Consider the following 25,821-nt stretch of genomic DNA (forward strand, 5'->3'; position numbering starts at 1 on the left):
CAGTTGTATATAGTCCTGGGGACTATTCAGGCTTGTTTGCATTTGTGTTCCTCACGTGTGCCCCAAAGAATGAGGTGATTTGATAAAATGCTATGCCCAAGATTACCATCCGAGTGCCGGCAGGGAAGTGTTTTAAATAGCCTCAGCTATCACTTCCTTTTGTCCGGTCATGATGGTCAAGTGGATTAAGGCGTCCCTGTACATACCAGTTGCGTTGCTTCTGGGAGTATGGGTTCGAGTCACTTCTGGGGTGTGAGTTTTCAGTTGTATATAGTCCTGGGGACCATTCAGGCTTGTTTGCATTTGTGTTCCTCATGTGTGCCCCAAAGAATGAGGTGATTTGATAAAATGCTATGCCCAAGATTACCATCCGAGTGCCGGCGGGGAAGTGGTTCAAATTGCCTTGGCTATCACTTCCTTTTGTCCGGTCGTGATGGTCAAGCGGATTAAGGCGTCCCTGTACATACCAGTTGCGTTGCTCCTGGGAGTATGGGTTCGAGTCACTTCTGGGGTATGAGTTTTCAGTTGTATATAGTCCTGGGGACCATTCAGGCTTGTTTGCATTTGTGTTCCTCACGTGTGCCCCAAAGAATGAGGTGATTTGATAAAATGCTATGCCCAAGATTACCATCCGAGTGCCGGCGGTGAAGTGGTTCAAATAGCCTCGGCTATCACTTCATTTTGTCTGGTCTTGATGGTCAAGCGGATTAAGGCGTCCCTGTACATACCACTTGCGTTGCTCCTGGGAGTATGGGTTCGAGTCACTTCTGGGGTGTGAGTTTTCAGTTGTATATATTCCTGGGGACCATTCAGGCTTGTTTGCATTTGTGTTCCTCACGTGTGCCTCAAAGAATGAGGTGATTTGATAAAATGCTATGCCCAAGATTACCATCTGAGTGCCGGCGGGAAAGTGGTTCAAATAGACTCGGCTATCACTTCCTTTTGTCCGGTCGTGATGGTCAAGCGGATTAAGGCGTCCCTGTACATACCAGTTGCGTTGCTCCTGGGAGTATGGGTTCGAGTCACTTCTGGGGCGTGAGTTTTCAGTTGTATATATTCCTGGGGACCATTCAGGCTTGTTTGCATTTGTGTTCCTCACATGTGCCCCAAAGAATGAGGTGATTTGATTAAATGCTATGCCCAAGATTACCATCCGCGTGCTGGCGGGGAAGTGGTTCAAATAGCCTCGGCTATCACTTCCTTTTGTCAGGTCGCGATGGTCAAGCGGATTAAGGCGTCCCTGTACATACCAGTTGCGTTGCTCCTGGGAGTATGTGTTCGAGTCACTTCTGGGGTGTGAGTTTTCAGATTTATATAGTCCTGGGGACCATTCAGGCTTGTTTGCATTTGTGTTCCTCACGTGTGCCCCAAAGAATGAGGTGATTTGATAAAATGCTATGCCCAAGATTACCATCCAAGTGCCGGCGGGGAAGTGGTTCAAATAGCCTCGGCTATCACTTCCTTTTGTCCGGTCGTGATGGTCAAGCGGATTAAGGCATCCCTGTACATACCAGTTGCGTTGCTCCTGGGAGTATGGGTTCGAGTCACTTCTGGGGTGTGAGTTTTCAGTTGTATATAGTCCTGGGGACCATTCAGGCTTGTTTGCATTTGTGTTCCTCAAGTGTGCCCCAAAGAATGAGGTGATTTGATGAAATGCTATGCCCAAGATTACCATCCGAGTGCCGGAGGGGAAGAGGTTCAAATAGCCTCGGCTATCACTTCCTTTTGTCCGGTCATGATGGTCAAGCGGATTAAGGCGTCCCTGTACATACCAGTTGCGTTGCTCCTGGGAGTATGGGTTTGAGTAACTTCTGGGGTGTGAGTTTTCAGTTGAATATAGTCCTGGGGACCATTCAGGCTTGTTTGCATTTGTGTTCCTCACATGTGCCCCAAAGATTGAGGTGATTTGATTAAATGCTATGCCCAAGATTACCATCCGAGTGCCGGCGGGGAAGTGGTTCAAAATTGCCTTGGCTATCACTTCCTTTTGTCCGGTCGTGATGGTCAAGCGGATTAAGGCGTCCCTGTACATACCAGTTGCGTTGCTCCTGGGAGTATGGGTTCGAGTCACTTCTGGGGTATGAGTTTTCAGTTGTATATAGTCCTGGGGACCATTCAGGCTTGTTTGCATTTGTGTTCCTCGAGTGTGCCCCAAAGAATGAGGTGATTTGATGAAATGCTATGCCCAAGATTACCATCCGAGTGCCGGAGGGGAAGAGGTTCAAATAGCCTCGGCTATCACTTCCTTTTGTCCGGTCGTGATGGTCAAGCGGATTAAGGCGTCCCTGTACATACCAGTTGCGTTGCTCCTGGGAGTATGGGTTCGAGTAACTTCTGGGGTGTGAGTTTTCAGTTGAATATAGTCCTGGGGACCATTCAGGCTTGTTTGCATTTGTGTTCCTCACGTGTGCCCCAAAGAATGAGGTGATTTGATAAAATGCTATGCCCAATATTACCATCCGAGTGCCGGCGGGGAAGTGGTTCAAATAGCCTCGGCTATCACTTCCTTTTGTCCGGTCGTGATGGTCAAGCGGATTAAGGCGTCCCTGTACATACCAGTTGCGTTGCTCCTGGGAGTATGGGTTCGAGTCACTTCTGGGGTGTGAGTTTTCAGTTGTATATAGTCCTGGGGACCATTCAGGCTTGTTTGCATTTGTGTTCCTCACGTGTGCCCCAAAGAATGAGGTGATTTGATAAAATGCTATGCCCAAGATTACCATCCGAGTGCCAGCGGGGAAGTGGTTCAAATAGCCTCGTCTATCACTTCCTTTTGTCCGGTCATGATGGTCAAGCGGATTAAGGCGTCCCTGTACATACCAGTTGCGTTGCTCCTGGGAGTATGGGTTCGAGTCACTTCTGGGGTGTGAGTTTTCAGTTGTATATAGTCCTGGGGACCATTCAGGCTTGTTTGCATTTGTGTTCCTCACGTGTGCCCCAAAGAATGAGGTGATTTGATAAAATGCTATGCCCAAGATTACCATCCGAGTGCCGGCGGGGAAGTGGTTCATATAGCCTCGTCTATCACTTCCTTTTGTCCGGTCATGATGGTCAAGCGGATTAAGGCGTCCCTGTACATACCAGATGCGTTGCTCCTGGGAGTATGGGTTCGAGTCACTTCTGGGGCGTGAGTTTTCAGTTGAATATATTCCTGGGGACCATTCAGGCTTGTTTGCATTTGTGTTCCTCATGTGGGCCCCAAAGAATGAGGTGATTTGATAAAATGCTATGCCCAAGATTACCATCCGAGTGCCGGCGGGGAAGTGGTTCAAATTGCCTTGGCTATCACTTCCTTTTGTCCGGTCGTGATGGTCAAGCGGATTAAGGCGTCCCTGTACATACCAGTTGCATTGCTCCTGCGAGTATGGGTTCGAGTCACTTCTGGGGTATGAGTTTTCAGTTGTATATAGTCCTGGGGACCATTCAGGCTTGTTTGCATTTGTGTTCCTCACGTGTGCCCCAAAGAATGAGGTGATTTGATAAAATGCTATGCCCAAGATTACCATCCGAGTGCCGGCGGGGAAGTGGTTCAAATAGCCTCGGCTATCACTTCATTTTGTCTGGTCTTGATGGTCAAGCGGATTAAGGCGTCCCTGTACATACCAGTTGCGTTGCTCCTGGGAGTATGGGTTCGAGTCACTTCTGGGGTGTGAGTTTTCAGTTGTATATAGTCCTGGGGACCATTCAGGCTTTTTTGCATTTGTGTTCCTCACGTGTGCCCCAAAGAATGAGGTGATTTGATAAAATGCTATGCCCAAGATTACCATCCAAGTGCCGGCGGGGAAGTGGTTCAAATAGCCTCGGCTATCACTTCCTTTTGTCCGGTCGTGATGGTCAAGCGGATTAAGGCGTCCCTGTACATACCAGTTGCGTTGCTCCTGGGAGTATGGGTTCGAGTCACTTCTGGGGCGTGAGTTTTCAGTTGTATATATTCCTGGGGACCATTCAGGCTTGTTTGCATTTGTGTTCCTCACGTGTGCCCCAAAGAATGAGGTGATTTGATAAAATGCTATGCCCAAGATTACCATCCGAGTGCTGGCGGGGAAGTGGTTCATATAGCCTCGGCTATCACTTCCTTTTATCAGGTCGTGATGGTCAAGCGGATTAAGGCGTCCCTGTACATACCAGTTGTGTTGCTCATGGGAGTATGGGTTCGAGTCACTTCTGGGGTGTGAGTTTTCAGTTGTATATAGTCCTGGGGACCATTCAGGCTTGTTTGCATTTGTGTTCCTCACGTGTGCCCCAAAGAATGAGGTGATTTGATAAAATGCTATGCCCAAGATTACCATCCGAGTGCCGGCAGGGAAGTGTTTTAAATAGCCTCAGCTATCACTTCCTTTTGTCCGGTCATGATGGTCAAGCAAATTAAGGCGTCCCTGTACATACCAGTTGCGTTGCTTCTGGGAGTATGGGTTCGAGTCACTTCTGGGGTGTGAGTTTTCAGTTGTATATAGTCCTGGGGACCATTCAGGCTTGTTTGCATTTGTGTTCCTCATGTGTGCCCCAAAGAATGAGGTGATTTGATTAAATGCTATGCCCAAGATTACCATCCGAGTGCTGGCGGGGAATTGGTTCAAATTGCCTTGGCTATCACTTCCTTTTGTCCGGTCGTGATGGTCAAGCAGATTAAGGCGTCCCTGTACATACCAGTTGCGTTGCTCCTGGGAGTATGGGTTCGAGTCACTTCTGGGGTGTGAGTTTTCAGTTGTATATAGTCCTGGGAACCATTCAGGCTTGTTTGCATTTGTGTTCCTCACGTGTGCCCCAAAGAATGAGGTGATTTGATAAAATGCTATGCCCAAGATTACCATCTGAGTGCCAGCGGGGAAGTGGTTCAAATAGCCTCGGCTATCACTTCCTTTTGTCCGGTCGTGATGGTCAAGCGGATTAAGGCGTCCCTGTACATACCAGTTGCGTTGCTCCTGGGAGTATGGGTTCGAGTCACTTCTGGGGCGTGAGTTTTCAGTTGTATATATTCCTGGGGACCATTCAGGCTTGTTTGCATTTGTGTTCCTCACGTGTGCCCCAAAGAATGAGGTGATTTGATAAAATGCTATGCCCAAGATTACCATCCGAGTGCTGGCGGGGAAGTGGTTCAAATAGCCTCGGCTATCACTTCCTTTTGTCAGGTCGTGATGGTCAAGCGGATTAAGGCGTCCATGTACATACCAGTTGCGTTGCTCCTGGGAGTATGGGTTCGAGTCACTTCTGGGGTGTGAGTTTTCAGTTGTATATAGTCCTGGGGACCATTCAGGCTTGTTTGCATTTGTGTTCCTCATGTGTGCCCCAAAAAATGAGGTGATTTGATAAAATGCTATGCCCAAGATTACCATCCGAGTGCCGGCGGAGAAGTGGTTCAAATAGCCTCGGCTATCACTTCCTTTTGTCCGGTCGTGATGGTCAAGCGGATTAAGGCGTCCCTGTGCATACCAGTTGCGTTGCTCCTGGGAGTATGGGTTCGAGTCACTTCTGGGGTGTGAGTTTTCAGTTGTATATAGTACTGGGGACCATTCAGGCTTGTTTGCATTTGTGTTCCTCACGTGTGCCCCAAAGAATGAGGTGATTTGATAAAATGCTATGCCCAAGATTACCATCCGAGTGCCGGCGGGGAAGTGGTTCAAATAGCCTCGGCTATCACTTCCTTTTGTCCGGTCGTGATGGTCAAGCGGATTAAGGCATCCCTGTACATACCAGTTGCGTTGCTCCTGGGAGTATGGGTTCGAGTCACTTCTGGGGCGTGAGTTTTCAGTTGTATATATTCCTGGGGACCATTCAGGCTTGTTTGCATTTGTGTTCCTCACGTGTGCCCCAAAGAATGAGGTGATTTGATAAAATGCTATGCCCAAGATTACCATCCGAGTGCCGGCGGGGAAGTGGTTCAAATTGCCTTGGCTATCACTTCCTTTTGTCCGGTCGTGATGGTCAAGCGGATTAAGGCGTCCCTGTACATACCAGTTGCGTTGCTCCTAGGAGTATGGGTTCGAGTCACTTCTGGGGTATGAGTTTTCAATTGTATATAGTCCTGGGGACCATTCAGGCTTGTTTGCATTTGTGTTCCTCACGTGTGCCCCAAAGAATGAGGTGATTTGATAAAATGCTATGCCCAAGATTACCATTCGAGTGCCGGCGGGGAAGTGGTTCAAATAGCCTCGGCTATCACTTCATTTTGTCTGGTCTTGATGGTCAAGCGGATTAAGGCGTCCCTGTACATACCAGTTGCGTTGCTCCTGGGAGTATGGGTTCGAGTCACTTCTGGGGCGTGAGTTTTCAGTTGTATATATTCCTGGGGACCATTCAGGCTTGTTTGCATTTGTGTTCCTCACGTGTGCCCCAAAGAATGAGGTGATTTGATAAAATGCTATGCCCAAGATTACCATCCAAGTGCTGGCGAGGAAGTGGTTCAAATAGCCTCGGCTATCACTTCCTTTTGTCAGGTCGTGATGGTCAAGCGGATTAAGGCGTCCCTGTACATACCAGTTGCGTTGCTCATGGGAGTATGGGTTCGAGTCACTTCTGGGGTGTGAGTTTTCAGTTGTATATAGTCCTGGGGACCATTCAGGCTTGTTTGCATTTGTGTTCCTCACGTGTGCCCCAAAGAATGAGGTGATTTGATAAAATGCTATGCCCAAGATTGCCATCCGAGTGCCGGCGGGGAAGTGGTTCAAATAGCCTCGGCTATCACTTCATTTTGTCTGGTCTTGATGGTCAAGCGGATTAAGGCGTCCCTGTACATACCAGTTGCGTTGCTCCTAGGAGTATGGGTTCGAGTCACTTCTGGGGGGTGAGTTTTCAGTTGTATATATTCCTGGGGACCATTCAGGCTTGTTTGCATTTGTATTCCTCACGTGTGCCCCAAAGAATGAGGTGATTTGATAAAATGCTATGCCCAAGATTGCCAGCCGAGTGCCGGCGGGGAAGTGGTTCAAATAGCCTCGGCTATCACTTCATTTTGTCTGGTCTTGATGGTCAAGCGGATTAAGGCGTCCCTGTACATAGCAGTTGCGTTGCTCCTGGGAGTATGGGTTCGAGTTACTTCTGGGGTGTGAGTTTTCAGTTGTATATAGTCCTGGGGACCATTCAGGCTTTTTTGCATTTGTGTTCCTCACGTATGCCCCAAAGAATGAGGTGATTTGATAAAATGCTATGCCCAAGATTACCATCCGAGGGCCGGCGGGGAAGTGGTTCAAATAGCCTCGGCTATCACTTCCTTTTGTCCGGTCATGATGGTCAAGCGGATTAAGGCGTCCCTGTACATACCAGTTGCGTTGCTTCTGGGAGTATGGGTTCGAGTCACTTCTGGGGTGTGAGTTTTCAGTTGTATATAGTCCTGGGGACCATTCAGGCTTGTTTGCATTTGTGTTCCTCATGTGTGCCCCAAAGAATGAGGTGATTTGATAAAATGCTATGCCCAAGATTACTATCCGAGTGCCGGCGGGGAAGTGGTTCAAATTGCCTTGGCTATCACTTCCTTTTGTCCGGTCATGATGGTCAAGCGGATTAAGGCGTACCTGTACATACCAGTTGCGTTGCTCCTGGGAGTATGGGTTCGAGTCACTTCTGGGGTATGAGTTTTCAGTTGTATATAGTCCTGGGGACCATTCAGGCTTGTTTGCATTTGTGTTCCTCACGTGTGCCCCAAAGAATGAGGTGATTTGATAAAATGCTATGCCCAAGATTACCATCCGAGTGCTGGCGAGGAAGTGGTTCAAATAGCCTCGGCTATCACTTCCTTTTGTCAGGTCGTGATGGTCAAGCGGATTAAGGCGTCCCTGTACATACCAGTTGCGTTGCTCATGGGAGTATGGGTTCGAGTCACTTCTGGGGTGTGAGTTTTCAGTTGTATATAGTCCTGGGGACCATTCAGGCTTGTTTGCATTTGTGTTCCTCACGTGTGCCCCAAAGAATGAGGTGATTTGATAAAATGCTATGCCCAAGATTACCATCCGAGTGCCGGCAGGGAAGTGTTTTAAATAGCCTCAGCTATCACTTCCTTTTGTCCGGTCATGATGGTCAAGCAAATTAAGGCGTCCCTGTACATACCAGTTGCGTTGCTTCTGGGAGTATGGGTTCGAGTCACTTCTGGGGTGTGAGTTTTCAGTTGTATATAGTCCTGGGGACCATTCAGGCTTGTTTGCATTTGTGTTCCTCATGTGTGCCCCAAAAAATGAGGTGATTTGATAAAATGCTATGCCCAAGATTACCATCCGAGTGCCGGCGGAGAAGTGGTTCAAATAGCCTCGGCTATCACTTCCTTTTGTCCGGTCGTGGTGGTCAAGCGGATTAAGGCGTCCCTGTGCATACCAGTTGCGTTGCTCCTGGGAGTATGGGTTCGAGTCACTTCTGGGGTGTGAGTTTTCAGTTATATATAGTACTGGGGACCATTCAGGCTTGTTTGCATTTGTGTTCCTCACGTGTGCCCCAAAGAATGAGGTGATTTGATAAAATGCTATGCCCAAGATTACCATCCGAATGCCGGTGGGGAAGTGGTTCAAATAGCCTCGGCTATCACTTCCTTTTGTCCGGTCGTGATGGTCAAGCAGATTAAGGCGTCCTTGTACATACCAGTTGCGTTGCTCCTGGGAGTATGGGTTCGAGTCACTTCTGGGGTGTGAGTTTTCAGTTGTATATAGTCCTGGGGACCATTCAGGCTTGTTTGCATTTGTGTTCCTCACGTGTGCCCCAAAGAATGAGGTGATTTGATGAAATGCTATGCCCAAGATTACCATCCGAGTGCCGGCGGGGAAGTGGTTCAAATAGCCTCGGCTATCACTTCCTTTTGTCCGGTCGTGATGGTCAAGCGGATTAAGGCGTCCCTGTATATACCAGTTGCGTTGCTCCTGGGAGTATGGGTTCGAGTCACTTCTGGGGCGTGAGTTTTCAGTTGTATATATTCCTGGGGACCATTCAGGCTTGTTTGCATTTGTATTCCTCACGTGTGCCCCAAAGAATGAGGTGATTTGATAAAATGCTATGCCCAAGATTACCATCCGAGTGCCGGCGGGGAAGTGGTTCAAATAGCCTCGGCTATCACTTCCTTTTGTCCGGTCGTGATGGTCAAGCGGATTAAGGCATCCCTGTACATACCAGTTGCGTTGCTCCTGGGAGTATGGGTTCGAGTCACTTCTGGGGCGTGAGTTTTCAGTTGTATATATTCCTGGGGACCATTCAGGCTTGTTTGCATTTGTGTTCCTCACGTGTGCCCCAAAGAATGAGGTGATTTGATAAAATGCTATGCCCAAGATTACCATCCGAGTGCCGGCGGGGAAGTGGTTCAAATTGCCTTGGCTATCACTTCCTTTTGTCCGGTCGTGATGGTCAAGCGGATTAAGGCGTCCCTGTACATACCAGTTGCGTTGCTCCTGGGAGTATGGGTTCGAGTCACTTCTGGGGTATGAGTTTTCAATTGTATATAGTCCTGGGGACCATTCAGGCTTGTTTGCATTTGTGTTCCTCACGTGTGCCCCAAAGAATGAGGTGATTTGATAAAATGCTATGCCCAAGATTACCATTCGAGTGCCGGCGGGGAAGTGGTTCAAATAGCCTCGGCTATCACTTCATTTTGTCTGGTCTTGATGGTCAAGCGGATTAAGGCGTCCCTGTACATACCAGTTGCGTTGCTCCTGGGAGTATGGGTTCGAGTCACTTCTGGGGCGTGAGTTTTCAGTTGTATATATTCCTGGGGACCATTCAGGCTTGTTTGCATTTGTGTTCCTCACGTGTGCCCCAAAGAATGAGGTGATTTGATAAAATGCTATGCCCAAGATTACCATCCAAGTGCTGGCGAGGAAGTGGTTCAAATAGCCTCGGCTATCACTTCCTTTTGTCAGGTCGTGATGGTCAAGCGGATTAAGGCGTCCCTGTACATACCAGTTGCGTTGCTCATGGGAGTATGGGTTCGAGTCACTTCTGGGGTGTGAGTTTTCAGTTGTATATAGTCCTGGGGACCATTCAGGCTTGTTTGCATTTGTGTTCCTCACGTGTGCCCCAAAGAATGAGGTGATTTGATAAAATGCTATGCCCAAGATTGCCATCCGAGTGCCGGCGGGGAAGTGGTTCAAATAGCCTCGGCTATCACTTCATTTTGTCTGGTCTTGATGGTCAAGCGGATTAAGGCGTCCCTGTACATACCAGTTGCGTTGCTCCTAGGAGTATGGGTTCGAGTCACTTCTGGGGGGTGAGTTTTCAGTTGTATATATTCCTGGGGACCATTCAGGCTTGTTTGCATTTGTATTCCTCACGTGTGCCCCAAAGAATGAGGTGATTTGATAAAATGCTATGCCCAAGATTACCATCCGAGTGCCGGCGGGGAAGTGGTTCAAATTGCCTTGGCTATCACTTCCTTTTGTCCGGTCATGATGGTCAAGCGGATTAAGGTGTCCCTGTACATACCAGTTGCGTTGCTCCTGGGAGTATGGGTTCGAGTCACTTCTGGAGTATGAGTTTTCAGTTGTATATTGTCCTGGGGACCATTCAGGCTTGTTTGCATTTGTGTTCCTCACGTGTGCCCCAAAGAATGACGTGATTTGATAAAATGCTATGCCCAAGATTGCCAGCCGAGTGCCGGCGGGGAAGTGGTTCAAATAGCCTCGGCTATCACTTCATTTTGTCTGGTCTTGATGGTCAAGCGGATTAAAGCGTCCCTGTACATAGCAGTTGCGTTGCTCCTGGGAGTATGGGTTCGAGTTACTTCTGGGGTGTGAGTTTTCAGTTGTATATAGTCCTGGGGACCATTCAGGCTTTTTTGCATTTGTGTTCCTCACGTATGCCCCAAAGAATGAGGTGATTTGATAAAATGCTATGCCCAAGATTACCATCCGAGGGCCGGCGGGGAAGTGGTTCAAATAGCCTCGGCTATCACTTCCTTTTGTCCGGTCATGATGGTCAAGCGGATTAAGGCGTCCCTGTACATACCAGTTGCGTTGCTTCTGGGAGTATGGGTTCGAGTCACTTCTGGGGTGTGAGTTTTCAGTTGTATATAGTCCTGGGGACCATTCAGGCTTGTTTGCATTTGTGTTCCTCATGTGTGCCCCAAAGAATGAGGTGATTTGATAAAATGCTATGCCCAAGATTACCATCCGAGTGCCGGCGGGGAAGTGGTTCAAATTGCCTTGGCTATCACTTCCTTTTGTCCGGTCATGATGGTCAAGCGGATTAAGGCGTACCTGTACATACCAGTTGCGTTGCTCCTGGGAGTATGGGTTCGAGTCACTTCTGGGGTATGAGTTTTCAGTTGTATATAGTCCTGGGGACCATTCAGGCTTGTTTGCATTTGTGTTCCTCACGTGTGCCCCAAAGAATGAGGTGATTTGATAAAATGCTATGCCCAAGATTACCATCCGAGTGCTGGCGAGGAAGTGGTTCAAATAGCCTCGGCTATCACTTCCTTTTGTCAGGTCGTGATGGTCAAGCGGATTAAGGCGTCCCTGTACATACCAGTTGCGTTGCTCATGGGAGTATGGGTTCGAGTCACTTCTGGGGTGTGAGTTTTCAGTTGTATATAGTCCTGGGGACCATTCAGGCTTGTTTGCATTTGTGTTCCTCACGTGTGCCCCAAAGAATGAGGTGATTTGATAAATTGCTATGCCCAAGATTACCATCCGAGTGCCGGCAGGGAAGTGTTTTAAATAGCCTCAGCTATCACTTCCTTTTGTCCGGTCATGATGGTCAAGCAAATTAAGGCGTCCCTGTACATACCAGTTGCGTTGCTTCTGGGAGTATGGGTTCGAGTCACTTCTGGGGTGTGAGTTTTCAGTTGTATATAGTCCTGGGGACCATTCAGGCTTGTTTGCATTTGTGTTCCTCATGTGTGCCCCAAAGAATGAGGTGATTTGATTAAATGCTATGCCCAAGATTACCATCCGAGTGCCGGCGGGGAAGTGGTTCAAATTGCCTTGGCTATCACTTCCTTTTGTCCGGTCGTGATGGTCAAGCGGATTAAGGCGTCCCTGTACATACCAGTTGCATTGCTCCTGGGAGTATGGGTTCGAGTCACTTCTGGGGTGTGAGTTTTCAGTTGTATATAGTCCTGGGGACCATTCAGGCTTGTTTGCATTTGTGTTCCTCACGTGTGCCCCAAAGAATGAGGTGATTTGATAAAATGCTATGCCCAAGATTACCATCCCAGTGCTGGCGGGGAAGTGGTTCAAATAGCCTCGGCTATCACTTCCTTTTGTCAGGTCGTGATGGTCAAGCGGATTAAGGCGTCCCTGTACATACCAGTTGCGTTGCTCCTGGGAGTATGGGTTCGAGTCACTTCTGGGGTGTGAGTTTTCAGTTGTATATAGTCCTGGGGACCATTCAGGCTTGTTTGCATTTGTGTTCCTCATGTGTGCCCCAAAAAATGAGGTGATTTGATGAAATGCTATGCCCAAGATTACCATCCGAGTGCCGGCGGGGAAGTGGTTCAAATAGCCTCAGCTATCACTTCCTTTTGTCCGGTCGTGATGGTCAAGCGGATTAAGGCGTCCCTGTATATACCAGTTGCGTTGCTCCTGGGAGTATGGGTTCGAGTCACTTCTGGGGCGTGAGTTTTCAGTTGTATATATTCCTTTGGACCATTCAGGCTTGTTTGCATTTGTATTCCTCACGTGTGCCCCAAAGAATGAGGTGATTTGATAAAATGCTATGCCCAAGATTACCATCCGAGTGCCGGCGGGGAAGTGGTTCAAATAGCCTCGGCTATCACTTCCTTTTGTCCGGTCGTGATGGTCAAGCGGATTAAGGCATCCCTGTACATACCAGTTGCGTTGCTCCTGGGAGTATGGGTTCGAGTCACTTCTGGGGCGTGAGTTTTCAGTTGTATATATTCCTGGGGACCATTCAGGCTTGTTTGCATTTGTGTTCCTCACGTGTGCCCCAAAGAATGAGGTGATTTGATAAAATGCTATGCCCAAGATTACCATCCGAGTGCCGGCAGGGAAGTGGTTCAAATAGCCTCGGCTATCACTTCATTTTGTCTGGTCTTGATGGTCAAGCGGATTAAGGCGTCCCTGTACATACCAGTTGCGTTGCTCCTGGGAGTATGGGTTCGAGTCACTTCTGGGGCGTGAGTTTTCAGTTGTATATATTCCTGGGGACCATTCAGGCTTGTTTGCATTTGTATTCCTCACGTGTGCCCCAAAGAATGAGGTGATTTGATAAAATGCTATGCCCAAGATTACCATCCGAGTGCCGGCGGGGAAGTGGTTCAAATTGCCTTGGCTATCACTTCCTTTTGTCCGGTCGTGATGGTCAAGCGGATTAAGGCGTCCCTGTACATACCAGTTGCGCTGCTCCTGGGAGTATGGGTTCGAGTCACTTCTGGAGTATGAGTTTTCAGTTGTATATTGTCCTGGGGACCATTCAGGCTTGTTTGCATTTGTGTTCCTCACGTGTGCCCCAAAGAATGAGGTGATTTGATAAAATGCTATGCCCAAGATTACCATCCGAGTGCCGGCGGGAAAGTGATTCAAATAGCCTCGGCTATCACTTCATTTTGTCTGGTCTTGATGGTCAAGTGGATTAAGGCGTCCCTGTACATACCAGTTGCGTTGCTCCTGGGAGTATGGGTTCGAGTCACTTCTGGGGTGTGAGTTTTCAGTTGTATATAGTCCTGGGGACCATTGAGGCTTGTTTGCATTTGTGTTCCACACGTGTGCCCCAAAGAATGAGGTGATTTGATATAATGCTATGCCCAAAATTACCATCCGAGTGCCGGCGGGGAAGTGGTTCAAATAGCCTCGGCTTACACTTCCTTTTGTCCGGTCGTGATGGTCAAGCGAATTAAGGCGTCCCTGTACATACCAGTTGCGTTGCTCCTGGGAGTATGGGTTCGAGTCACTTCTGGGGTGTGAGTTTTCAGTTGTATATAGTCCTGGGGACTATTCAGGCTTGTTTGCATTTGTGTTCCTCACGTGTGCCCCAAAGAATGAGGTGATTTGATAAAATGCTATGCCCAAGATTACCATCCGAGTGCCGGCGGGGAAGTGGTTCAAATAGCCTCGGCTATCACTTCCTTTTGTCTGGTCGTGATGGTCAAGCGGATTAAGGCGTCCTTGTACATACCAGTTGCGTTGCTCCTGGGAGTATGGGTTCGAGTCACTTCTGGGGTGTGAGTTTTCAGTTGTATATAGTCCTGGGGACCATTCAGGCTTGTTTGCATTTGTGTTCCTCACGTGTGCCCCAAAGAATGAGGTGATTTGATAAAATGCTATGCCCAAGATTACCATCCGAGTGCCGGCGGGGAAGTGATTCAAATAGCCTCGTCTATCACTTCCTTTTGTCCGGTCATGATGGTCAAGCGGATTAAGGTATCCCTGTACATACCAGTTGCGTTGCTCCTGGGAGTATGGGTTCGAGTCACTTCTGGGGCGTGAGTTTTCAGTTGTATATATTCCTGGGGACCATTCAGGCTTGTTTGCATTTGTGTTCCTCACGTGTGCCCCAAAGAATGAGGTGATTTGATAAAATGCTATTCCCAAGATTACCATTTGTGTGCCGGCGGGGAAGTGGTTCAAATTGCCTTGGTTATCACTTCCTTTTGTCCGGTCGTGATGGTCAAGCGGATTAAGGCGTCCCTGTACATACCAGTTGCGTTGCTCATGGGAGTATGGGTTCGAGTCACTTCTGGGGTATGAGTTTTCAGTTGTATATAGTCCTGGGGACCATTCAGGCTTGTTTGCATTTGTGTTCCTCACGTGTGCCCCAAAGAATGAGGTGATTTGATAAAATGCTATGCCCAAGATTACCATCCGAGTGCCGGCGGGGAAGTGGTTCAAATAGCCTCGGCTATCACTTCATTTTGTCTGGTCTTGATGGTCAAGCGGATTAAGGCGTCCCTGTACATACCAGTTGCGTTGCTCCTGGGAGTATGGGTTCGAGTCACTTCTGGGGCGTGAGTTTTCAGTTGTATACATTCCTGGGGACCATTCAGGCTTGTTTGCATTTGTGTTCCTCACGTGTGCCCCAAAGAATGAGGTGATTTGATAAAATGCTATGCCCAAGATTACCATCCGAGTGCTGGCGAGGAAGTGGTTCAAATAGCCTCATAGGATAGGATAGAAGAAAAAAATATATAGATATTCAGATGAGTAAATGGATGATTGGATGGATAGATAGAAGGATAGATGAATGTATAGATTTATAGTTAGATGGAAGAATAAAGAGAAATATCAATGGACGGAAGTTCAGACTGATGGATAGATTGTTGGATGGACGGAAAGATATATGGAGGAACAGATGTATGAATAGATAGATGGATTGTTATATTGCATATAATAGAACCCGTCTCCTGGAGAGGGAGATCGTGGTGGAGAACCAGTGAGGAAGAACCGTGCCTCCAGGTGAAGATGAGACACACATCACGCTGAGAACTCCAGAGAGCCTTGACGGAGGTGGTGGGGAGCGCGGAGGCGAGGTCCTGACCAGCGACCATGTACCAATACATATTTCTTGACTTAAACACGTCCCCTGTTGATTAAATCTGGCTACAACTACTCAGAGTTATATCCACCAATCTGTGAACTGTGGCCTTGGGCCCTGACAGTGTCTATAAACCAGTTGAGAGTAATGTTGCAGTGAGAGTGACTTGTGGCTGGTGCAATAACTGGTCCACTTGTCTCTCTATCCTCCTCCTCTTGTACTCACCCACTCTCCCTCTCTCTCTGTCTCACTTTCTCTCTCTCTCTCTCTCTCTCTCTCTCTCTCAGAGACCAATAACTCTGAGCCTGCATCTTTGGTAATGCCTCGATCCACTAAATATATCCATATTGTCTGACAACCATTGTGTTACCACCACCAGTGTGCTGTAGGAGAGAAGGTTAGCACTCCCCTGTATAAGGACGGACAACACATCCCAGAGGGGAGCCGGTGGCCGAGCGGACAGCACGCTGGACACATGATCCTGTGGTCCCGGGTTCGATCCCGGGCGCCAGCGAGAAACGATGGGCAAAGTTTCTTTCACCCTGAATGCCCCTGTTACCTAGCAGTAAATAGGTACCTGGGAGTTAGTCAGCTGTCACGTGCTGCTTCCTGGTGTGCGTGTTTGTGTGTGTGTGTGTGTGTGTGTGGTGTGGGAAAAAATAGTAGTAGTAGTAGAAACAATTGATTGACAGTTGAGAGGCGGTAAAGAGCAGTTGAGAAAGAGCAGAGCTCAACCCCCGCAAGCACAACTAGGTGAGATGCGTTACTGAGGCTCAGCAACGCATGTGCATTGCTGAGCCACAGCAACATTCCCCTGTCTCCCAGTCTTCCCCACCATTCCCCCCTCCCGTCCAATCGTCCTCCCAACCATTCCTGACTCCCCCGTCCCACTCGTCTTCCCAACCATTCCCTACTCCTCTGTCCCCTCGTCCTCCCCACCATTCCCCAACTCCCCCGTCCCCTCATCCTCTCCGTCATTCCCCCCTCCCCCTTCCCTTTTTCCTCCCCACCATCCCCTACTCCCATGACCCTTTGTCCTCCTCTACCATTATCAATCCCTCCGTCACCTCGTCCCCATCATCCCCAACTTTCCCGTCCATTGGTCCTCCCCCCAATTACCCCCTCCCCTTTCCCCACGTCCTCCCCACCATCCCCCACTCCCATCCCACCGTCCTCCTCACAATTCCCCACTCCCTCCTCCGATGCATTCCCAAATGATCTGATGTTCCCATCAAAAAATTGGGAACATCAAATGATCTGATGTTCCCATCAATGAAAAAATGAGAACAGTTAAAAAAAGAAATGAAAAAATTTAATAAAAAAATAACTAAACTATATTCATGAAATGAACGGTATGGTAAACAATGCAGCTCAATTCCAAGGCAAATCACACAAAATATTTAAATCAAAACGTAAATAAATCAAAATCATTGAAAATTAAATTTATCTATGCAAATGGAAACATTGAAATGGAATCGCAACATATTTAGTATAGGGTGTGTGTTGCTCCTACGTGCAACAGATGGCACTGTTTTTAAAAACAATATGGTTTAACTGTCACAGGTGTGGTTCTATACTTATACTCACGAAATGAACGGTAAGGTAAACAAGACCGTTCAATTCCAACGCAATGTCACACAAAATAATTCAATCAAAATTATAAAAAAAAATCGGAATCTATGAACATTTAATATATCAATGCAATCGGAAACATTGAAATGGAATAGTAACATATTTAATAGCGAGAGTTGCTCTTACCTGCAACAGATGGTGTTTTTTTTTTAAATCATGTTTTATCTATCACAGGTGTGGCATCTATATAGTAGGTATATAAAATCACGTGCATATTCGAATGGAACGTTGTGTCAAAATTTCAAAGCAATCAGTAAAAAAAATTTGGAGATTGCAGCATGTGTTGCTCTTTCGTCCAACATATGGTGGTTTAAAAAAAAATACATGTTTTTTCCTGTCACAGGTGAGGCATGTATTTAGTATGTGTATAAAAACACGCATCTATTCGAATGCAACATTGTGTCAAAATTACAAAGCAATCAGTAAAGAGGTTTCGAAAAATTTCTCTCACATGAAAAACATGAAAAAATAGAGTTTTTCATGAAAAGCATGTTTTTTTCTTGTCACAGACGTGACATCAATATAGTATGTATATAAAATCCCGTTCGGATGCAAATGAAACTTTGTGTGAAAAATTTAAAGCAATCGGTGAAAAACTTTCGGAGATTAGCGATTTTGAACAAACGTTTACATTTTTATTTATATAGATGACATAATTAAATATTCGTTAGGAAATACTAATGTTAATTTATGAAATAATTTACCAGGTAACATGAGAGACGTGGTACTGCTGGAGTGTTTCAAGCGAGGAATACATATATACGGGAACACGTTCAGTAGGCTATATATAGTACTTACCTCGGGTGGCCTAATTGGTTTAGGCAGTTTCATTTATTCTTGTGATCTTAGGATATTTGCTGGACTAGGATGTGTTAACATGAGGGACTCCCGTGAATGGCTAGCAAGAGTAAAAGCTTCCTTACACTAGAAGACATTACTGGTGGTGCAGGTACCAGCTTGGGTCACCCACTCATCCTTCACTCTCCCCTTAACACCAATATTTACAGGTTTCCTCTTTACATGACGATGGCGTGAATGGCGCTCCCGGGCCGGGTCTCAATGTGCGGCATTCACCTCTTTCAGCGTCACACTCGTCACGTTGAAAGCTGCCTGGCAGTCGTGGCCAGTGATCGTCTCACTGCCTGGTAATCGTGTCCAATGGTCGTGTCACTGCCTGGTAGTCGTGGCCAGTGGTCGTCTCACTGCCTGGTAGTCGTGGCCAGTGGTCGTGTCACTGTCTGGTAGTCGTGTCCAGTGGTCGTGACACTGCCTGGTAGTCGTGGCCAGTGGTCGTGACACTGCCTGGTAGTCGTGGCCAGTGGTCGTGTCACTGCCTGGTAGTCGTGGCCAGTGGTCGTGACACTGCCTGGTAGTCGTGGCCAGTGGTCGTCTCACTGCCTTGTAGTCGTGGCCAGTGGTCGTCTCGCTGCCTGGTAGTCGTGGCCACTGGTCGTGACACTGCCTGGTAGTCGTTCCAGTGGTCGTGTCACTTCCTGGTAGTCGTGGTCAGTGGTCGTCTCACTGCTTGGTAGTCGTGGCCAGTGGTCGTGACACTGCCTGGTAGTCGTGGCCAGTGGTCGTCCCACTACCTGGTAGTCGTGGCCAGGGGTCGTTTCACTGCCTGGTAGTCGTGGCCAGTGGTCGTGTCACTACCTGGTAGTCGTGGCCACTGGTCGTGCCACTACCTGGTAGTCGTGACCAGTGGTCGTCTCATTGCCTGGTAGTCGTGGCCAGTGGTCGTGTCACTGCCTGGTAGTCGTGGCTACTGGTCGTGTCACTGCCTGGTAGTCGTGGCCAGTGGTCGTGTCACTGCCTGGTAGTCGTGGCCAGTGGTCGTCTCACTGTCTGGTAGTCGTGGCCAGTGGTCGTCTCACTGCCTGGTAGTCGTGGCCTCACAACCTAACATTACTTGCAATTTCGTCATCAGAGTGAAGGCCATTGCCAGCATCCAATAACGAAACGTGGAATGACGGAGCACTGTTTCATATGGTTGATACCTGTGACCGAGAGGCTTGACGGGACACTTCGGGAGCTCATATCTACCATTGAGAGCACACGAGTGACTGACCTGTCTCGCTATACCTGAGTGGAAGTTCTGCTCCTGATATCGATGACTGTCTACATTGTTTGACAGGTCACCGGTCTCCTTATGCCCGTAAGTGTCCAAGTGATGCGAAGAAAGGAGTTCCCAGCATGCTCAATTTGGAGCCATCAATTTTAGAACCAGTAAATATACATTTTACAGTTTTTTTCACCCGGCAATAAACAGTTCCTAGAGCAATCACGATTGTCCTTTAACCCTAAAATGCGCACATAATTCAGTCATTTACTCAACCTTCGGCTCTACCATGAAAATGTGCTGTCTTAACACGACCGCAATTTACACACATGGATCTCAAATCCAAAAACACATTGAATCCTGTGTCACCAGTGATGTGGGGATCCCACATTACTGCTTCAAGCAACAATAACAACTATAATACCGTTTAGCAATATTCACAGCAAAATTACCTTTTTTGTCCCATTTCTAACAATAATATATACAATACCAACTGGGGATTGCACAATCGGCAGTGTCTTAGTGAGGTTCAATTCATCACATACTGTTCACATGGATGCAAAGTCATAGTCTTTCCTTTCCTCCCGCTTTTCCACTAACACTATTCAGTAGGATATGACATATCTCTACGATGTGTGCCGGCACACTGTGAAAAATTCCAAAAATAATTTGTAGATGAATTAGCAAAACCAATTCACTTTACATCATCCAATTCCCCAGATACTACAAAAGTGGCCCGAAAATCCACCATGACCCAGATCTTTGCAGTGAAATGAAAACAAGTTCTTCAACATACTAATTCATCTCTCGTATCAGGAACGGTTGAGGGCCACAGGGCTAAAAACACTAGACCAGGCATGACAGGTCGGATCTCATCGAAACCTTTATAATACTAACAATTTGGAGGATGTTGATCCGAACAATTTCTTCAAAAGGTCAGATGTAACACGAACGAGGAGACACGGTTTCAAGCTTAACAAGCCACAATGAAGGTAAGAACTGAGAACAGGAGATGCTTTCTCACCCATAGGGTTATAAGCCCATGGAACCCTATAAGCCCATGAACCCTATAAGCCCTATAAGCCCATGAACCCTATAAGCCCTATAAGCCCATGAACCCTATAAGCCCTATAAGCCCATGAACCCTATAAGCCCTATAAGCCTATGGAACAGCGGGGTAATCCTAGCAGAAAGTTATTTGTTTTTATTCTTTGTGAATATTTAATTTGTACTTTATTTACTTGATATTTTTTAGTTTAATTATTTATTATTCTAAATGAATTGTGATTCTAAGTAGTGGACGGTATGTAAATTTAGCCTACCAAGCTTTACCTACATATAGTTGGGCGTAAATGTTCACAGTTGGTGGAGATAAAAAAACATAAATATTTACATTTCATATAAATTATACTATATATGGTGACTTATAACTATCTATAGTAAGGTTAGTACAAAGTTATACATGGCCTTAGCAGTATGGTTCATATGGCCTGATAAGACTTTATGTTGTCCCAACATCTGTTAGTGTGTGGCTACATGTGGCCCAGGTGCCGGGCCATGCCATGGCGCCTAAAATGGCGTCTTTGGGGCAGCAAGGGTATGCAAGAAGCCACAGGTTATAGGTGGCCAGCTCCACTAATATCTCCAGGTCACAAACTTACCTGCCAAAGAATTGAGCTATAAAATTGCTCATTAACATATATGGTTCAGGTGTGACATGAAATATCTGTGTATAGCGAGACAGGTCAGCCACTCGTGTGCTCTCAGTGGTAGATATGAGCTCCCGAAGTGTCACGTCAAGCCTCTCGGTCACAGGTATCAACCATATGAAACAGCGCTCCGTCATTCCACGTTTCGTTATTGGATGCTGGCAATGGCCTTCACTCTGATGACGAAATTGCAAGTAATGTTAGGTTGTGAGGCCACGACTACCAGGCAGTGAGACGACCACTGGCCACGACTACCAGGCAGTGAGACGACCACTGGCCACGACTACCAGGCAGTGACACGACCACTGGCCACGACTACCAGGCAGTGAGACGACCACTGGCCACGACTACCAGGCAGTGACACGACCACTGGCCACGACTACCAGGCAGTGACACGACCACTGGCCACGACTACCAGGCAGTGACACGACCACTGGCCACGACCACTGGCCACGACTACCAGGCAGTGTCACGACCACTGGCCACGACTACCAGGCAGTGTCACGACCACTGGCCACGACTACCAGGCAGTGACACGACCACTGGCCACGACTACCAGGCAGTGACACGACCACTGGCCACGACTACCAGGCAGTGACACGACCACTGGCCACGACTACCAGGCAGTGACACGACCACTGACCACGACTACCAGGCAGTGACAAAAGTAGTACAAAACTTCTGTCTGAGCATGTGAATGGTCAGAACTTCAGTAAGATTCAGCGAGAAGGTAAGAAATTTGCAGTGCATAATGTAACTAAAGCATTGTCATCTATAGGAACTGTAAATATAACGAAAAATTTAGATTTAATGGAATTCAATTAAATATGTTTAAGTTAACTGTTCCCAAGTGTTCACAGATTAATGTCTTTTACTTGAAATATCTTCCACTGCAGAAAATTGTCATTTTTGCAAAATCTCAGTCATCCTGATCTTTAAACTTGCATATACGCTTAATGCCAATATTAGTCAACTTGTGCACTCATGTGACAAACTGTTAATGTTGACCTTATACTGACACCAACTTCTTCATCCAATACTCCGTGGAAGATCTTTAAACAGGAATAAAGAAGTCAGTAAGTTAATGATTGGGAGAGTTGATGAGATGGTAAGTGAATCATCCGCGTCATTTAACGAATTGCTAATCTTATTCCTTTGCCTATCACATAATTTAATACCTAAATTTAGACTTACTTCAGTATGCGTTTCCTTTAATTTTCTTCATACTTGTATATTGACGATAGCTGTATACAAAATTTTCTTGGTGATGGGTCAATGGTTAATGCTGAAGAAACAAGTTCAAGCGAGATTGACCCCAACACAGTGAAAATATAAATTTTAAGAACGTTGAAGGTCATCACTGCTATTATAAGAGAAAGTTATACGTGGGCAAGCGACCATAGCTTGGCAACTATTTGTAAGGTGCATAACTGCTGTCTTCTTTCTTGGGCTCTCTATATTAGAAATGATACAAAACGGGATTTTTTGCTGAGAATCAGTTAATTGTTTGAACCTCAATTTTAGTAAATGTAAATAGAATCTAAAGCGGACATAACTTCAATTAACTGGATACAAAGAAGGATGACAAAGTTCAGCACAAGAATTGGAAACCATCAACATGAGGGATTAGGAAAACTTATTTTTTCCTCGGTGAAGTGAAAGTGGTGATATGAATGATGTACTGAAATAGATGAAAAGAAATAATGATAAGATGTTAAATATATCAGCACTAAACAGAACATGATACAGTAGAGACAAAATTGAATACGTATATTCAAAGACCAGCTGTACCCGGCCACGCGTTGCTCTGGTTCAGCAACGCATGTGCCTACAACAACATTCCCCTGTCTCCCAGTCTTCCCCGTCATTCCTCCCCTCCCGTCCCATCGTCCTCCCAACCATTCCTGACTTCCCCGTCCCCCTAGTCCTCCCAACCATTCCCCCATTCCCCCGTCCTCTCGTCCTCCCCACTATATCCCCCTCTCCCATCTCTTTTTCTTCCCCACCATCTTCCCTCACTCCACCATTCCCTCGTCCTCCTAACCATTCCCCTCTCCACTGTCCCTTTGTCCTCCCCACCATCTGCCACTCCCCCGTCCCCTCGTCTTCCAAACAATTCCCTCCTCCCCTTTCTTCTTTATCAAAATAAAGTCTTTGTGAACCTTATAAGGCTAAGTCGAAGACCTGGTTACCAACCTCGCAAGTCTCAAAGAAAAGGAAGACGAATAATAAGAAGAAAGAGTTTAGCCAGTATGACAATGTTACAAAGTCTCAGAGGATGAATTTCCTCTAAAGGAAGTAATAATAGACCCTCAGCTCCGTGATCAGCTCTACCATGGAGCCCTACTGGAGAAGGGACAAGCGCGTGGGAGGAGACCCCGGACGTAAAGGGGGTCTTTTCGAGCACCGTTATACAGTGAAGGGTGTGACGGAGTCCCTCGATACCAATATTGGTATCCAATATTGGTACACTATATTATATACCAGAGTGAGCTTAGAGAAAAATCTCCCCGTTAGCTCGGTCCGGCCATAATGACTCTCTCATCTTACCATCGTTCGTCACACTCACCCTCCCCTGCCGGTCAGTGATCTTAATCAGGACTCATTAATGTTACTCATGACTCACCACATGCAACGGGATTATCCTGGTGGCCAAGTAATACATACAAATCCTCATATCTTGGGGAGACAGGTGATATAACGGACACAATGACAGAGGCAAACAAGACACAAGTGAACCAGACAGGTGAGTAACGAACAGAATGACAGACTGACGGAAGGACAATAGACAGATGATTGTGGTTACCTTTCCTTGCGATGATTTCGGGGCTCAACGTCCGAGCGGCCCGGTCCTCGATCAGGCCTCCTACACATGGTGTCAGGTGTCACCGTAGCGACTGTATGTGTTGTCCGTCCTTATACGGGGGAGTGCTAACCTTCTCTCCTACAGCACACTGGTGGTGGTAACACAATGGTTGTCAGACATATGGAAATATGGGGATCGAGGCATACACAAAGATGCAGGCTCATAGTTATTGGTCTGCGTATCAGGGGAGAGAGAGAGAGAGAGAGAGAGAGAGAGAGAGAGAGAGAGAGAGAGAGAGAGAGAGAGAGAGAGAGAGAGAGAGAGAGAGAGAGAGAGAGAGAGAGAGAGAGAGAGAGAGAGAGAGAGAGCGAGAGACAGAGAGAGAGAGAGAGAGAGAGAGAGAGAGAGAGAGAGAGAGAGAGAGAGAGAGAGAGAGAGAGAGAGAGAGAGAGAGAGAGAGAGAGAGAGAGAGAGAGAGAGAGAGAGAGAGAGAGAGAGAGAGAGAGAGAGAGAGAGAGAGAGAGAGAGAGAGAGAGAGAGAGAGAGAGAGAGAGAGAGAGAGAGAGAAAGTGAGACAGAGACAGAGGGAGAGTGGGTGGGTAGAAGAGGAGGAGGACAGAGAGACAAGTGGACCAGTTATTGCACCAGCCACAAGTCACTCTCACTGCAACATTACTCTCAACTGGTTTATAGACACTGTCAGGGCCCAAGGCCACAGTTCACAGATTGGTGGATATAACTCTGAGTAGTTGTAGCCAGATTTAATCAACAGGGGACGTGTTTAAGTCAAGAAATATGTATTGGTACATGGTCGCTGGTCAGGACCTCGCCTCCGCGCTCCCCACCACCTCCGTCAAGGCTCTCTGGAGTTCTCAGCGTGATGTGTGTCTCATCTTCACCTGGAGGCACGGTTCTTCCTCACTGGTTCTCCACCACGATCTCCCTCTCCAGGATTCGGGTTCTATTATATGCAGGATAACAATCCATCTATATATTCATACATCTATCCCTCCATAGATCTTTCCGTCCATCAATCAATATATCTATCAGTCTGAACATCTGTCCATCAGTCTGTACATTTATCCATCAGTCTGAACATCTGTCCATCAGTCTGTACATTTATCCATCAGTCTGTACATTTATCCATTAGTCTGTACATTTATCCATCAATCTGTACATTTATCCATCAGTCTGTACATTTATCCATCAGTCTGTACATTTATCCATCAATCTGTACATTTATCCATCGGTCTGTACATTTATTCATCAGTCTGTACATTTATCCATCAGTCTGTACATTTATCCATCAATCTGTACATTTATCCATCAGTCTGTACATTTATCCATCAGTCTGTACATTTATCCATCAGTCTGTACATTTATCCATCAGTCTGTACATTTATCCATCAGTCTGTACATTTATCCATCAGTATGTACATTTATCCATTGATTTGTCTCTCTTTTCATCCATCTATCTTTAGATCTATCCATCAATCTATCCTTCCATCTGTCCGTCCAATCATCCATCTACTCATCTAAATATCTATCTAGTTTTTCTTCTATCCATCTATCTACTCATGTTCTCATCCATCAACTCCATCTATCAATCTATCCATCCATCTATCAATCCAACTATTCATCTGTCAGTCCAGCCATCTACCCATCCAACTATCTACTTTCTGTCAGTCTCTTCAACCCATCCTCCTGTTTAGACAGTACCTATTGTGACAGTCATCAATAGTCACCAATTCGTACGTACTTAGCATTTAGATAGTAGTATACTGGCTAGTAAGAAATTATTTTAAAATAAATAAAACTAAAAACAAACTTTAATATTCCTAGACCTATTATAGCACACATATGTACTATATTAGGCCTGAGATATCGTGTATTAGGTCTAGGAAGGTCAGTCCATCCATCCAGTAATGGTTAGATTAGTTTCACAAAGATGCACAAGTAAAAATTTGTTTTCCGGTTTGTCCAAGTCATTAGTTTAGATTTCTACTTTCTAATTTCGTTGTTCGTCGGTACATATTCTATAGTCCTCATCGTTTCTTAAACTACGACCAAAACAGGAGGATGGGCTGGTCTCTTTCTGTGTGTCTGTCTCCACCTCTGCCTCCCTCTGTGTCTCGAGCTCTATTTCTCTCTGTAAGTCTGCCTCTGTCTCTGTCTCTCTCTCTCTCTCTCTCTCTCTCTCTCTCTCTCTCTCTCTCTCT

General features: G+C 46.6%; 2 pseudogenes; one reads left to right on the plus strand and one right to left on the minus strand.

Annotated features, from left to right (window-relative positions):
* Positions 1-15,776: 15,776 nt before the first annotated feature.
* Positions 15,777-15,828, plus strand: LOC123750651 (U6atac minor spliceosomal RNA; annotated as a pseudogene).
* A 7,869-nt stretch (positions 15,829-23,697) lies between these two features.
* Positions 23,698-23,749, minus strand: LOC138354848 (U6atac minor spliceosomal RNA; annotated as a pseudogene).
* Between the last annotated feature and the right edge of the window lie 2,072 nt (positions 23,750-25,821).

Source organism: Procambarus clarkii, chromosome 64 (genome assembly GCF_040958095.1).
Source record: "Procambarus clarkii isolate CNS0578487 chromosome 64, FALCON_Pclarkii_2.0, whole genome shotgun sequence".
Taxonomy (NCBI): Eukaryota; Metazoa; Arthropoda; class Malacostraca; order Decapoda; family Cambaridae; genus Procambarus; species Procambarus clarkii.